Here is a 16,233-nt window from a genome sequence, read left to right as displayed (position 1 = left end):
CATCCTCTATAAACTTGGACAGATCACCACTTCTTAGGCCTCGGTTTCCTTATTGGTAAACTCAGTGGTTCCTTCTAGCCGGGACATAACAACAGATATCTCTATTTAAGGGGTGACATAGGATTCGTAGGGAAATGTGGTTGGGTTTCTGTGGAGCAGTGAGCCCATCAAGGAACTTGTACTGAAAGACTTTCCACTCTGCCAAAACTCAATGCCAGGGGACCTCAGATACCATCCACCAAACTTTAATAAGTCACTAAGAGGAAGCGAAAGTGCTGTGTGTAGAATGTTTGTTTTGGGCTCTGGCTTCTCAAGGAGATGCAAATTCATGTGGCTTTTTTTTTTTTTTTTTTCAGAAACAGAGAGAGAGTCAGAGAGAGAGGGATAGACAGGGACAGATAGAAAGGAACAGAGAGATGAGAAGCATCAATCATTATTTTTTCGTTGCACATTGCAACACCTTAATTGTTCATTGATTGCTTTCTCATACCTGCCTTGACCATGGGCCTTCAGCAGACCGAGTAACCCCTTGCTCAAACCAGCAACCTTGAGCTCAAGCTGGTGAGCTTTCGCTCAGACCAGATGAGCCCTTGCTCAAGCTGGAGACCTTGGGGTCTCGAACCTGGGTCTTCCACATCCCAGTCCGATGCTCTATCCACCGCGCCACCGCCCAGTCAGGCGCAAATTCATGTGGCTTTAAATTGTATAGAATGAACTGGAATTGTTATTAAGATGCAAATTTAGAATTTTTAGGACCTCAAAATTAGCGATTTTTAGGGCTCTTTAGAAACTTTAGGGCTCTCTTGAGTGACTGATTCAAATACAATTGTCAGATTGCTATTTTAATCTCTTGTCACACACACACTTGTGCATGCGCACCCACACACATGCGCATTAATGCTGTGCTCAGTGTATAGAGCATCAGTCTGGGACTCAGAGGACCCAGACTTGAAACCCTGAGGTCGCTGGCTTGAGTGTGGGCTCACCAGCTTGAGTGCTGGGTCGCTGGCTTGAGCATAGGATCATAGACATGACCCCATGGTGGCTGGCTTGAAGCCCATGGTTGCTGGCTTGAGCATAGGATCATAGACATGACCCCATGGTGGCTGGCTTGAAGCCCATGGTTGCTGGCTTGAGCAAGGGGTCACTAATTCTACTGGAGCCCTCCAGTCAAGGCATATATAAGAAAGCAATCAATGAACAGCTAAGGTGCTGCAACAAAGAATTGATTCCCTTCCTGCCTCTCTGTCCCTATCTGTCCCTCTCTATCCCTGTCTCTCTCACTAAAAATAAAATAAAATAACTGCTGTGCTTATGTAGCCTAAGAATAGATTGCATATGTGCGCTGTGTGCTTTCAGGAGCACTAGAGTAAGTCATCCCCTTTGTCACTCATCATGTGGAATGGGATGAGACTGCCAGCATGGACAGTTTCAAGGATTAATGATGCTAAAGAGCTTCTGGAAAAACTGTTGTCATTAAACAGAATAGAGGACATCATATTTCCTGAAAGAGAGTGAATGAGGGAAAAGCTAAGAGGAGAAGGAACTAGTATTCTATCCAGGGCAAAAGGAAGAAAGTGACTCAGTAGGGCCCTTGGGGACTGGGGTTGCTCGTTCTGGAAAGCAACTAGAATTTTAGCACAGTGACAGACAAGCCTCACCAGAGCTCTTCTGGGCCTACCCCAGACTTGGCTTCCCCTGGTACCACATACGAGAGTCCCACACCTTACTGCAGACCTGAAGCTAGGAACACCCATTGCTCTATTCACTGGTCCGCTAAAGTCATGCTGCCTTCTCCCAGAATAGGGCTCCAGAGGAAGTTCAGCTTCCGAGGGGAAGACAGACAGTGTGAGGATGGTTGTGAAAAAGTTTCAGTCATCCAATACAGGCCTTGTCATGGGCCAGACTAGAGGAATAGTTCTGCATTTAGAAGAGGGGGAAAAGGAAGAGGCCAGGAGGATGTCTGGATGTCTTGGGCTCCCTCTAGTAAGAAAGCAGTAGCTACACATTAGGCTATTCTATTTCCTTATGATCTTGAGCAGCTCAAGTTCTTCAAGACTTGGTTCCTCATTCTTTAAGTGGGAAAAATAATGCCTACTTCAGGGTTGTCATAGGAACAGAATGAAGTAATTTTGAAGCCTTTAGCGCAGCGAATGGCACCATGATTGTGCTTGATGAGTCACCAAACCTTATCTTTTCACCTGGTCAATGAACAGAGTGGATGATTCCCAAGACTTTTCCAGCTCTGAGCCTGAAGTTTGCAGAGATGGTTGGAAATGTGCAACAAGTTCCCAGGGTGACAGAAAAGGCCTCGGCCTGGCCATGACCCAGTTTGTCCCACTCGTCTATAAACCTGTAATGCAAGGAATATGGCACTAGAAGTAGACCTGGAGGTAGGCAGGAAGGAGGAGACAGAACCACTTAACTGCACTCAGGAGCTGCCTCTTACCTGCCTGTCCTGCTCTGCCCCTCTGACCACCCAGAGCAGCCCCTGTGCCCAGGAGCCCTGAAGACAGGGACTCCCCGAGGCCATGGCCATGCCTCATACTACATTATGGAGGTACCTCTCACTGGCTGCACAGCTCCTGGCACACACAGAAGATACTCTGGAAATGTCCGTGGCCTGATAAGCAGCCAGATCTCACTCTTAACTCAGCCATGGCCATCCTGACAATCAGCCTGAGCTAATCCCAGAGTGATGGGCATCTTCAGAGTGACATTGTGTAGAAGGGGAAACCAAGCCCCAGCGACCAGGAAAGACATGTTCAGAGATCACAGCAACAAGAGGGCTCACCTAGGCCTAGAACCCCCTGCCCCATCAAAGACGGCTGAGGGACCAAATAAGATGGATATCACTGAATGACATGAAGTGGGACCAGCTGCGCCCTCCAGACCTCTCTGGATTTAAGAGGGACTGTGGGGGACCCTGTGGTGTGGTAAGAACAACATTGGACCAGAATCAGAGTTCTGGGTTCTGGGCTCTGTTTCGCACTAATTGAGGAGAGCCATTTACTTTGTATGTGTTCTTAGGCATCTGTGATGGGGCAGTAAAACCTCTCTCAGTATTGTCAACTATGCAATAGGATACTAAACTTCTTTGAAAAAGAATGAGAGAATGCCAAATACCTTAACTCATTTCACCCTCACAATAACCCTATGAGATTACTATCACCCCCCAAAGCTCAGAAAACTAAAGTGCAGAAATTAAATAACTTGCTCCAGACACCCTCCCCCCACACATACGTGCATATGTTTAAATATGTTAGGGATAATGTCTAAAAAGAGAGACATGAAGCTGTTAATAGTAGTTTACTCTGAAGGAGAAGATTCTGGGATTTTGTGTTTTGAGGAGAGGGGAACAGGAGGACTTTCATTTTTTACCATATATGTTGGGGAAATGAGTTTGTAAAATTTGTGTTTTTTGAGTTTGCTCACTTTTATTGTTAGAAATGGCGCTGGGCAGCGCCAGGTATGTGATCTGTGAAATTACAAATTACCTTCTTGCTTGGGAAGGGCCATTGTCTTGCTAATGTTTGCTGGAGGAGAGGTTTTTGTGCCAGAAAGTTTAGAAAGAGGAGAGAGGCAGAGAGGAGGAAGCCATGTTTTTGCAGAGTGAGAACAGAGAGAATGAAGGTGTGCAGATGGGGAACCAGAGGTGAGGGGCTTTGTGAGCTCCGCTGAGACTGGTGGGGCCTTTGATTCTAGGAGGAACCGGAGAAGATTCTCTTGGTTGTGGAACTGGATAATGTGTCAGGGCTTTTGTGAGCTCTGAATGAGTGAAAGGGAAGTGTTTTTCCTGTGTGGTGCTCGTCGGCCAGTGCGAGACTTTAATAAAGGAATGGCCCACCATTTTTTGTCTCCACTGTTGCTTTACCATCAGTCCAAATCTAATGGAAACCTGCATGTGAATGGCTGAGATGGCCGTGACTACTGGCCATACAGTATAAATTTCTCTATTGATTGCAATTTTTGTTTACATGATCATAGTTCACTTTTGGACTTTAAGAAAATGACTGAAGATGTTACAACTCATTGTGACTTTCAGACCCAAATGCAGAAGAGTATAACTGGTAGTTGGGCTCCCAAGACAGAGGACACTCTCCATTCTCAGAAAGACTTTGACTGCAGCCAGTTCCAAGGAACAAGGAGAGGTAAAGTCCAGCCACTTTCAAATATTTACAATCCACCCCACCTTCCACCCCTAGAAGACTCTTGGGCAGCCTGGGCTGGGTGGTCTCTTAGTCATATCATGGGCCCAAGGGTGAGTCATGAGACCTGAAAGACTGTGGATGGAACTGTTGGTTCTGAGAAGTGAGCTATCTGCATGCGTCAGCCAGGAGGCTGCATTCTTGTGCTGTCTTTTGGTCTTTTAATTATCTCCTGTATCTGATGACAAGCTGAATAATTATTGCCCACGGTGGGGGCAGTCCTTGGCACCTCCCTTTAGTTTTTGCGTGACTGCATCTTTGGTCTTAGCTATGTTTGTGGCCTCTATGACTTTGAGTTTTATTGTTGAATACAGTCAATGACCTTTCCATTTTTCAGAGGAATTAAGCTGGTACTCATTTAAGGCTGTGTATTGGGTCTGTGCTTCCTTCATCCCTCAGGCTTACTTCCTTCTGCTCTTCTACCCCCACCCACCATCTTGTGATTTCTGTGGAGAACTTAATGTTTTATGGGTCCTTTAAAAAATATTTTTAATTTATTGATTTTTTTTGATGCTTTTTTTTTATTTTTATTTTTATTTTTATTTTTATTTTTTACAGAGACAGAGAGTGAGTCAGAGAGATGGATAGACAGGGACAGACAGACAGGAATGGAGAGAGATGAGAAGCATCAATAATTAGTTTTTCATTGCGCATTGCAACACCTTAGTTGTTCATTGATTGCTTTCTCACATGTACCTTGACCGCGGGCCTTCAGCAGACCAAGCAACCCCTTGCTGGAGCCAGCGATCTTGGGTCCAAACTGGTGAGCCTCGCTCAAACCAGATGAGCCTGCACTCAAGCTGGCGACCTTGGGGTCTCAAACCTGGGTCCTTCCACATCCCAGTCCGACGCTCTATCCACTGCGCCACCACCAGGTCAGGCTAATTTATTGATTTTGATAAAGAGAGAAATGGATTTGTTGTTCCACTTATTTTGGTTGATTCTTGTATGTGCCATGACTGGGGATCAAACCCATAAACTTGGTATATCTGGACTAAGCTCTAACCCAGCAATTTTCAGCCTTTTTATTTCTCATGGCACACATAAACTAATTAGTAAGGGAGAGAGGTCAGTGTCTCTCTTTCATTTTAGTAATTAGTTTATATGTGCCATGGAAAAAAAAAAAGAGTTCAAAATTGCTAACCAACTCAGCTACCTGGCCAGGGCTCTGGGTCCTTTTAAATTAGGTCAAAGGAGAACAGTAACTTTCATCTTTCTAGTTTTTAATTTTTTAATTTTAATTTTTTATTCTTATTATTTTTGTACTTCAAATTATTAGAGAAATTTTATTTAGAAAGTTATAAAGGTGGTAGAAGTGAGCCAGCTGGGCTGCATAGGCTCAGGAAATGAGTTACAGAGGCAGAAGAAGGGCCCTTGGAGCTCAGGAGAGAGAAGGGCAAAGGTACACACCTGGGGGGAAGAAGAGGGGGACGGGACAGGCCTGGGTGTGCTCTCAAGAGAGAGGGCATGTCCACCTTGCTAAATTTTTCTTTCTGTTTTGTTTTTTTTCAGAGACAGAGAGTAAGTCAGAGAGGGGGATAGACAGGGACAGAGAGAGATGAGAAGCATTAATTTTTCATTGCGCGTTGCAACACTTTAGTTGTTCATTGATTGCTTTCTCATATATGCCTTGACCGTGGGCCTTCAGCAGACCGAGTAACCCCTTACTGGAGCCAGCAACCTTGGGTTCAAGCTGGTGAGCTTTTGCTCAAACCAGATGAGCCCGTGCTCAAGCTGGTGAGCTCGGGGTCTCGAACCTGGGCCCTCTGCATCCCAGTCTGACGCTCTATCCACTGCGCCACCACCTGGTCAGGCCCTTGCTAAATTTTTTAAGCTGGTTTTTTACCATAAGAAGCTTTAGCAATATTTTTATTATTCCTGCTAATTTCTATGAACAATTAGGTCATATTTTAATCTTGCTTTAGAGAAATGTGGATTTAAATGTTTTACCCCTGGCCTTATTCAGCCTTTGGTATTATATTTCAGTCTAAAAAACCCTGTCAAATATTTAGCCCTCAGTAGTTCTTACAATATCATATCTGATACACCATTTAATTTGACTTCCTGCCATTAGATGTGACCCTTTCCAGTTGCTCCTCAGTGGTCACATCCCCGCTGTTTCTCTTGATCAGTCCTCCAGCTGACCACCTCTGTTGATAAATTTTTTCAAGGCTTCCATTTCTTGAGTTTTTCTTCCAAAGGTGAAAATCAATTGGGATCTTAACATTAAGTTGCCAATTTCTTTTTCTTCAGGTGAGAGGCCTTTCCTTCAGACTCCTTTTTTCACCCCCAGGCTTGAGAAGTGAGATTCAAAAATATTTCTTTAAAAAATCTTTTCTCTTCCCGGCCAGGGCACACAGGAGAAGCGCCCATTTGCTTCTCCACCCCTCCGCCGCGCTTTCCTCTCTGTCTCTCTCTTCCCCTCCCGCAGTCAAGGCTCCATTGGAGCAAAGATGGCCCGGGAGCTGGGGATGGTTCTGTGGCCTCTGCCCCAGGCGCTAGAGTGGCTCTGGTCACAACATGGCGACGCCCCGGAGGGGCAGAGCATCACCCCCCTGGTGGGCAGAGCTTTGCCCCTGGTGGGCGTGCCGGGTGGATCCCGGTCGGGCGCATGCGGGAGTCTGTCTGACTGTCTCTCCCTGTTTCCAGCTTCAGAAAAATGAAAAAAAAAATCTTTTCTCAATCCCCCTTAACCACTCACCACATACTGCATCCACATTTACATGGTTCTATCTGATCTCATCTCTGAATTTACAGAGCTGGCAAGTAGATATGCAGGAAAATGTCATGGAGGGTCATATTGCTCTGAGCCTTATCAAATTATCTCATTCCACCTTCACATTTGGCAGTAAATTGAGACTCAGGGCAGCGATGTAGCCAGAATACAAATAATTGACATGTGTGTGGAGGGGTGAGCTCCAAGACCATTATTCCCTAACCACAGTGATGCTGCATTTTCTTCCTACTATTCTTGGTCACCGTATGACCCTTGAACCTTGTTATTTTCTTTGTTTAGTTGCGCAGCTGATCACCTTACTGTTTAATTTGGCTGTATTTGGGCTATCTATGCTAGTATTCTTGGCACTGCTGCTTATTTGCTCTCCTCTACAGTGGAGATTTAACTCAGCTGATAAACGAATGTCTCTACTTTATCTCAACCCCCATTTTCCCAGAAGCCTCTATTGTTGATAATTTGGAGTATATCCTTGCAGATACATACACACCCTATATATTATAGACACATAGACTTAATTTACAGAAGTAGAATCACATTCTGCCTCCCCTCCCCATCTGGGGGACGACTCCAACTCATCCCCCAAAACCTGTGTCTTTTAAAGGTGTCAACCTCTCCTGAAGCTGGACCAGGGGAGACACTTGTTTACCCTAAAGTGATGTGCTAAGGTAACAACCCTCCATCAAAATCACAGACACCCTGGGTGTCAGCAGATCCAAGGGTGGAATTCTGAGATGTTCTTTCCTTCTGAGGCACTTTAAGGCTGACTCTTCTGGGGGTCAGGAATGCTTTCTTTAGGAAGATCTGGCTGTTGGAAGAGGAGCACAGCTAAAGTCTGAACCAGTAGAATGTGGCATCCAGAATGAGTGTGTACAACTGACGTTTGTCCCTCGAGGTTTAGGTCACAATCTGCCTTCTCTAGAGAACTTTTCTGAACTCCTCCAGCCCTCACAGCTCTCCCAGTCATATTGGTATTTAATCAGTCACTTTTTGTGTAACGTAATTTATTCACCTAATACCCCGTGAGAATCTACTCTTTGTTCAGTACTGTGCTAGGCAGTGGATTAATGACAGTGAAGGTAAAGGCATAAGCCATACCCTAGGGGCTCACAAGTAACAGGAAAGAACGACATTGAACCAGCACTGTGCTTGCAAGTGTGATGAGCTGCTGCACTTTCTCCCTAGAGCTGGGCTGAGTTTTCACTCCCAGCGGGCTGGGAGAGAGCTTTGCATTCCTTTTGGGTCATCTGGATCTAATATGATCTGTATCCACAGCAGTTGCTCCATAAGTATCATTTGAATGATTAATAATGGGAAGCAAATAATAAAAACGTAACTTCTTGATTATCTTCTCTTTCTATATACTCTTAGAGGAACCAGAATGGAAAGAGCAAGTCAAGAGATTTTGAGATTTCATGGGACTAGGGTTCAAATTTGAATTTCGCCTGTCACTAGCTGGATGCTTGTAGGCTTGCTCTCTGAACCTCAGGCGCTTCCTCTGTAAAATGGGGGCAAGAAAATATACCTCCTCCAAACAGTTATTATGAAGATTAAATTGTATAAATGTGGTATAGGATCTAACATATATGTATCCCGACATGTTAGTACCTTTCCTTTAGCTGTTTTCCTAATATAGGCCTTCTATTCATTTGTGACAGTGATTACAGACGGGAACAGTAAAATTTTAGGACTGAAAAAATAATTATTGCCTGACCTGTGGTGGCGCAATGGATAAAGCATCAACCTGGAAATGCTGAGGTCGCCGGTTCAAAACCCTGGGCTTGCCTGGTCAAGGCACATATGGGAGTTGATGCTTCCAGCTCCTCCCCCCTTCTCTCTCTCTCTCTCTCTCTCTCTCTCTCTCTCTCTTTCCCTCTCTTCTCTAAAAAAAAAAAAAAGAAAAGAAAAAGAAAAAAATTATTTATTCCTTTATTTTCTTGGTGAGGAAATTGAAGCCCAGAGAACTTAAGTAACTTCCCTAAAGTCACACAGTGATTTTAGTGGTAGGGCTGAAAACAGAACCCAGATTCCCATTCTAGCATCCAGTTCGTGTTGGGCAGCCATTTCTAGAATCTCACTGGCGAGCTTCCCGAGTAAAGGAAGTCATTTCGTGTTATAGTTCATCTGATATTGCTCTCCAGAGAGGATAAGCATTCTTGAGAATTCAGTTGGAGAGATTTCCAGGCCCTTTTACAGCTTCCTGGAATGGGTGGGGGACCTATAGCTTGGTTATTATAGCCCAGTCCTGGCAAGGCCAAGATAAAGTGACTTTCAGATGATCTGGAGGCTTCCTTTTTCTTGGGAGATCAGAAGAGGGGTTTGTGATCAGCAGAGGACAGATCTGGACTAGGAACAGGTCATTTAGTATCAAGTGCCATATACTCTAAACTCTTTAGAACATGGAAGTCTGCTTTCTAGAGCCTCAAATTCTCTTAGCAATAGTTATAACACTAACAATATTACTAGGTGCCAGGCACAATTGAGGGCTCTCCATTCATTATCTTTGCTTGAACACTTACAACCTGCTTCTGAGAGGCAAGATAGAGTGGTAGTTAAGGGCATAGTCTCTGGTTAAAACTTTCTGGGCTCACATAGCATCTTATCACATTCTGGCAACTTTGGGCAAGTTGTTTAAACCTCTTTGTGTTGCAGCTTCTGCAATATTGTGGTATATAATAAGAAAAATATCTTTAGCCCTGGCCAGGTAATTCAGTTGGTTAGAACGTCATCCTGATATGCCAAGGTTGTGGGTTCAATCTCAAGTCAGGGCCCATATAAGAATTAACCAATGGCCTGACTGATGGTGGCACAGTGGATAGAGCCTTGACCTGGAATGCTGAGGTCCCCAGTTCAAAACTCTGAGGTCACCAGCTTGAGCACGGGCTCATCGGCTTGAGCACGGGGTCACTGGCTTGACTGTTAGACCATTGACATGATCCCACGGTCACTGGCTTGAGCCCAGAAGTTGCTGGTTTAAAGCTCAAGGTCGATGACTTGAGCAAGAGGTCACTGGTTTGGCTTGAGCTCCCCAGTCAAGGCACATATGAGAAGCAATCATTGAATAACTAAAGTGAAGCAACTATGAGTTGATTATTCTCATGTTTCTCCTCTCTCCTTCCCTTCCTGTCTCTGTCTCTAAAAAAAGTAAAATAAATGAAAGATTTGACCTGTGATGACTCAGTGGATAAAGTGTCAACTTGGAACATTGAGGTCACCAGTTGGAAACCTAGGGCTTGCCTGGTCAAGGCACTTATGGGAGTTGATGCTTCCTGCTCCTCCCTCCTTTCTCTCTCTCTCTCTCTCTCCTCTCTCTAAAAATGAATAAATAAAATCTAAAATTTTTTTTAAAGTGGTATAATTTTTTTTAAAAAAGGAAAAAAAAAGAATTAACTAATGAATATACAAATAAGTGCAACAAAAAATCAATCAAGTCAGTGTGGTTGATTTATTTATTTTTTGACAGAGACAGAGAAAGAGTCAGAGAAAGTGATAGATAGGGACAGACAGGAAGGGAGAGAGATGAGAAGCATCAATTCTTCGTTATGGCTCCTTAGTTGTTCACTGATTGCTTTCTCATATGTGCCTTGACCGAGGGGCTACAGCAGATTGAGTGACCCCTTGCTCAAGCCAGCAACCTTGGGCTCAAGCTGGTGAGCCTTGCTCAAACCAGATGAGCCCATGCTCAAGCGGCGACCCCGGGTGTAAAGCCAGTAGCCACAGCCACATCATGCAACAGTCAAGGGTGTGAGGAAAAACTTAGTCTTAAAACTAAGTCTTAGGCTATAACGACCCTGCCTGCTTACAGCCTGTCCCCCACACTCAATGCAAACTATAAGCGAGCAAACATGTATATCATATTTACAAACTTATTTGACCAACATTCCACCCCTTTTGCTCGCTTCACAATCTAAAGCACAGATATTCTTGCACAAGGAAATTAGGCACATTACACAAATTACAACATGACAAATCATATAATTTCAATAATTACAAAGATACACTACACCAGTCTCTGAGCACTTTGCCAAAAGTGCAAAATGTCCTTGGCCTTCTTTCTAGCCATGGGAAAAGCTACCCAGGGCATGGGGAGGCCCTCCAGCAAAGTTGCCCCCCACCCCCATCAGAGTATTTCACATTGTCCAAAATCCGTAAGTCCATCCAACAAAGGAGCCAGTGCCCCCTCCAGTCCTAATCAGGAATCAGTCCAAGCATATGGGGCCTCAGCCACCCCCTTCATCCATCCCTGCCATCCTGGCAGGTCTTACACTGTCCCAAAGAGGAACAATGGCAGTGGCAATGGTAGTCAGCATTTCCATCTCTGCTCCGGAGAGCATGATGGCATTCACCACTATGTCCCAAAATCACAGACCTACCAGGGCCTTAGTAGGTACTTCTTGCTGCTGAGCTCTCATCTTCTGGAGATTGCGGATCACAACTCCAGACCGATTCTCCTCATCCTCCAAAGAAGAACTGATAACACCAGCTCCCGCCGCCAGGCTTGAGCCCCGGGCCACCACTGCCTTCTGCTCCATGGGCCTTGCAGCCCTGGTCCTGGCCTCTGCCCTAGCCTCCTGCTGCTGCTGGCTCTCCACAATGTCCAGGGCAATCTGCAACTCACAAACCTGTGATTCCTTCTCCAGCTGCAGCTCCATTTCCAAGCAAATCTTGCAAACCTAGTCGGCCTCTTTCTCCGGTGCTTGCTCCAGCTCCAGAGTCAGCATCTCTTTCTCCCACACTTGCTCCAGCTCCTTCCATTGCTCAGTTTGCAGGTCCGAGGCAGCCTCTTCCACAGAGCTCTTGGTTTCCTCACAGATGATTGTAAAGGTCAGCCAGCCTACGGTCCTCAAAAGGACAACCATGGGGAACCATAACAGCAACCAGTCCTCTACTCCACCGCTCAAAGGTGGTGGCGGCTCCATACTGATCTGTATCAAATCCTGCCACAGACTACGCCAAATATAAAACCAGTAACCACAGCCACCATCACAGCTGCCTGGCCCATGCAGGTTCGAATTTGATTCAGACAGACGGTAATAAAACAACAGAGTCAAGAACTGGTGGGCCAGTAGCTTTAATCCTAGCTCGCACCCAGTGGGTGAGAAATACATACAATGGGAAAACAGTTCCCTCTCTATTCAGGGCTCCCAAAGCCACTGACTTATCCGATTTTCCAAGAATCAAAGGTTTCTACCTCACCAGCCTTATTCACCACTGTTCCCCATCTCCTTCTCTCTGCATAAACTGCACAAACTGGCTTCTCCTTCAGCACTCCACCATCTTGGCTGCTTCTCCTCTCCTCCACATGGCCTTTTTCTGCTCTCCTCTAGCATGGGCTCCTCTGCCCCATTTTATAGTGTAGAAATCAAAACTTTTAATCCAATATACAAACAAGGAAGTCTCTGATACAAAGCCACTTATCTGAGGCATAATGAGATTCTTCATGAGAGTGCACCACTCCACATCATGCAACAGTCAAGGGTGTGGGGAAAAGCTTAGTTTTGAAAAATCTTAGAACTAAAATGGTGGGAAAGGCTTAGTCTTAAAACTAAGCCTTAAGCTATAATGACCCTGCCTGCTTACAGCCTGTCCCCCACACCCAATGCAAACTATAAGCAAGCAAACATATATGTCATATTTACAGAATTATTTGACCAATGCTGGGGTTTCCAACCTTGGTCCTCCACGTCCCAGGCCGATGCTCTATCCACTGCGCCACTGCCTGGTGAGGCCAAATCAGTGTTTCTTGCTCTCTCTCAAATCAATAAAGCATTTTTTTTTAAAAGAGAAAAATATATTGCCTGACCTGTGGTGATGCAGTGGATAGAGGGTTGGCCTGGAACTCTGAGGATGCCTGTTTGAAACTGGACTTGCTCAGTGAAGGCACATATGACAAGTAATCAATGAACAACTAAGGTGAAGAAACTATGAGTTGATACTTCTTGTTCCCCCCAACCTTCTCTCTGTAAAATATATAAATAAAATCTTAAAAAAGAGAGAGAGAGAGAGAGATATTTGGTCTTCATCCCCAGTCTTGGGTTCTGGCACGGAGATCCCAAAACCTTTGGAATTTCCTGTGATGACAGCAACAATGGTGTCTCGTTAAGTTAATGAAGTGACTTTTGGACCCCACCCAACTGTTGGGCTGGTTGCAAGGAGAATCAAGTTGTGATTAGAAGTTTAGAACTCTCAGTTCACTCCCCACTTCCAATCTCTGACCTCTGGGGTTGGGAGAGGGGCTGAAGATCGAGTTTAATGGCCAATGGCCAATGATTTAATCAAGCACGACTATGTAATGAAGCTTCCATAAAAACCCAGAGGACAGCTTATTGGCCTTTTTTATTGGAGAGCTTCCACGTTGGTGGATCAGAATGCTTCCATGTGCCACGTTGCCAGCTCAAACTCCACAAAGAGAGAAACTCTTTTGTTTGGCAACTCATTCCATATATACTCTTCATCTGTCTGTTGGTTCATATCCTTTAATATCCTCTGTAATAAATTAGAAAGCTAGTGAGTAAATGGGTTTCCCTGAGTTCTGTGAGCCGCTCAAATTAATCAAATTAGCAAATTAATCATATCCACGGAGCGGGTAGTGGAACCTCTGATTTCTAGCCAGTCAGATGGAAATATAGGTAACAACCTGGACTTGCACCGAGCATCTGAAGTGTAGGGCAGTCTTGTGGGGCTGGGCCCTTAACCTGTGAAATCTGATTCCTATCTTTGGGTAGATAGTGTCAGAATTGAGTTGAATGCTTGATATGGGGAAGCCTCCACATACATATATTGGGTTTGGGAACGCTTTTTAGCTTTCTTATCTGTAAAATAAGAAGAAAGGATAGTACCTACTTCAGAGGTTGTTCTAAAAACTGAGTTAATACATCTAATGCACTTAGAATAGCACTGGGCACAGAGCAAGCCTTGTGTGCATTGGTTGTTATAATCTTATATACTGCTCACAAAAATTAGGGGATATTTCAAAATGAATATGAAGTGATAAAATATCCCCTAATTTTTGTGAGCAGTATAGTTACCTTCACAGGGCCTTCTCTTTTTTAAAAAAACATTTTTCATTTTAGAGAGGAGAGAGAGAGAAAGAGAGAGAGAGAGAGAGAGAGAAGAGGGGAGGAGCAAGAAACATCAACTCCCATTTGTGCCTTGACCAGGCAAGCCCAGGGCTTGGAACTGGCGACCTCAGCATTCCATGTCAATGCTTTATCCACTGCGCCACCACAGGTCAGGCCACAGGGCCTTCTCTTAATCATTTTATTGAAAGGGTTCTTCTTCATCACTCACTGTCATATTTACATATTCTGTTTTATTATCTACAAAGCTCTTTATCATGATCTGGAATTACCTTCTTTTTTACTTGTTCTTTACCTGTCTGTTCCCACTAACATGTAAGTTTCATAGGAGCTGGACCTGTGCCTACAACATCATAGACATTCAGCATATATTTCTTGCTTTGAATTAAATTATATTATTGGAATTTTCCCAAATTCTGTGAAGTAGATACTCATGTTATCTCTATTTTATGGAGGAGCAAACAGAAACTGAGAGTGTCCTTTCTCTTTTCAAGGTCACTCAGCCAGGACTTGAACCCAATTTGAGTCAATAGCCTTTACTTTTAACTACTATGCTAGATTGGCTTCTTCTGCTCAAAAACTCTTAGCAGATGGGTGGGAAGATTGCCACATCTTGTCAACTTTCTCCCTTCTCTTTTGGGGCAGAAGCTGGGTCTGGAAAGTTGGGAAAAAGTGGCAGAAAGCTAGTCTTCATTCCTCTCCTACAGAGTTCAACCTCGGCACCTCCCTATCCTCATCCACACCCTTCCCATCCACCACCAAAGCCCTTTCATTCAATCTCATCCTCATGTTCTGCCTCCCCAATCTTATCACCATCCAACCCCATTTGATTCCTCTCCATCCCTGTTCCACTCATCCTCAACTCTATCCCTGTAAGGCTAGCCTTGGGTGAAGCTTTGTCCCAGGGCTTGAGATCAGCAACTGTGACCTGAGGTAGAAAAAGTTTGCTTTCTTTTACACTGTCAATATAACAATTTCTATGAATTTCCTCCGAGTCATTCTTTCCCAGTCCTCTTTTTCTGAGATATTTTGTGTCCTCTCTTGTTTGCATATTTGCCAGAGTCTAACTAGCTTCTCCCCTACACTCACTTGTGCAATCAAAGACTTCATTTTCCTTTCTTTCTTTCTTTCTTTCTTTTTTAATTATAAGAGAAAATTTATTTAAAAAGTTACAGAAGTGAAGCAGCTGGGCTGTGCTGTCTCAGAAAACAAGTTAGAGAAGCAAAAAGAGGGCCCTTGGAGCTAAGGAGAGGGAAAGAAAAAGGTAACAAGCCTGTGGGGGAATAAGAGGGTGATGGGAAAGGCATGCTCCGGAGAGGGAGAGTCAGTGACCTCATTTTCTCAACCCAAAAGCACATGGCGTGATGGCTGCTTAATCCTGCCTTCCAGTCCACTTCCCAGGAAGAGTTAGTCACAGAGTTGGATGAGTTCAGAGTCCTGGCAAATACCCAGGCTGAAGATAGTTTTACCCTCTCTGTAAGGCCCTGACTTTTATTCCAGCAACAAGCAGAAATATGAGCAAGCTTAGACAGAGCAGCCAGATTGCATGAATAAATGCCTCCATGTAGAACCTGTCTGGGTTGAGGAGTCAGGACTGAGGCCAGGCAGGTGAAGTGCCACCTGAGACTATTCAAGATCATGATGGCATGTCCCTCTGTCCAACTGGATATGCACTTGGCATTGTCTGGCATCTGGGCAAAAGTGATCATAGAGTCTTTAAGAGGCAATCACTCAGGCCCTAGAAGGGCAAGGAGGATAGGGTTGAGTAGAGAGTGTTACAGATAATCCTGACAGCCATGTAAACAGCATACTGTAGCCTAGCATGGAGAGATGAATTAAGATGGAACAGATAAATACTTTGAGTAGTCTTTTGAAGGAATAAGTGTTAGTCAAATAAGTTTGTAAATATAATATATATGTTTGCTCACTTATAGTTTGCATTGGGTGTGGGGGGCAGGCTGTAAGCTGACAAGGTCCTTATAGCCTAAGGCTTAGTTTTAAGACTAAGCCTTTCCCACCCTTTTAATACTAAGATCTTTTCAACATCCTTTTAATGCAGTACTAAGATCTTCTCAAAACTAAGCTTTTCCCCATACCCTTGACTGTTGCATGATGTGGGGTGGTACACTCTTATGAGGAATCCCATTTATGCCTCAGATAAGTAAGTGGCTTTGTATCAGAGACTTCTTTATTTGTATATTGGCTTAAAGGC

This window comes from Saccopteryx bilineata, chromosome 4 (assembly GCF_036850765.1).
Source record: "Saccopteryx bilineata isolate mSacBil1 chromosome 4, mSacBil1_pri_phased_curated, whole genome shotgun sequence".
NCBI lineage: Eukaryota > Metazoa > Chordata > Mammalia > Chiroptera > Emballonuridae > Saccopteryx > Saccopteryx bilineata.
This window is presented reverse-complemented; position numbering follows the sequence as displayed.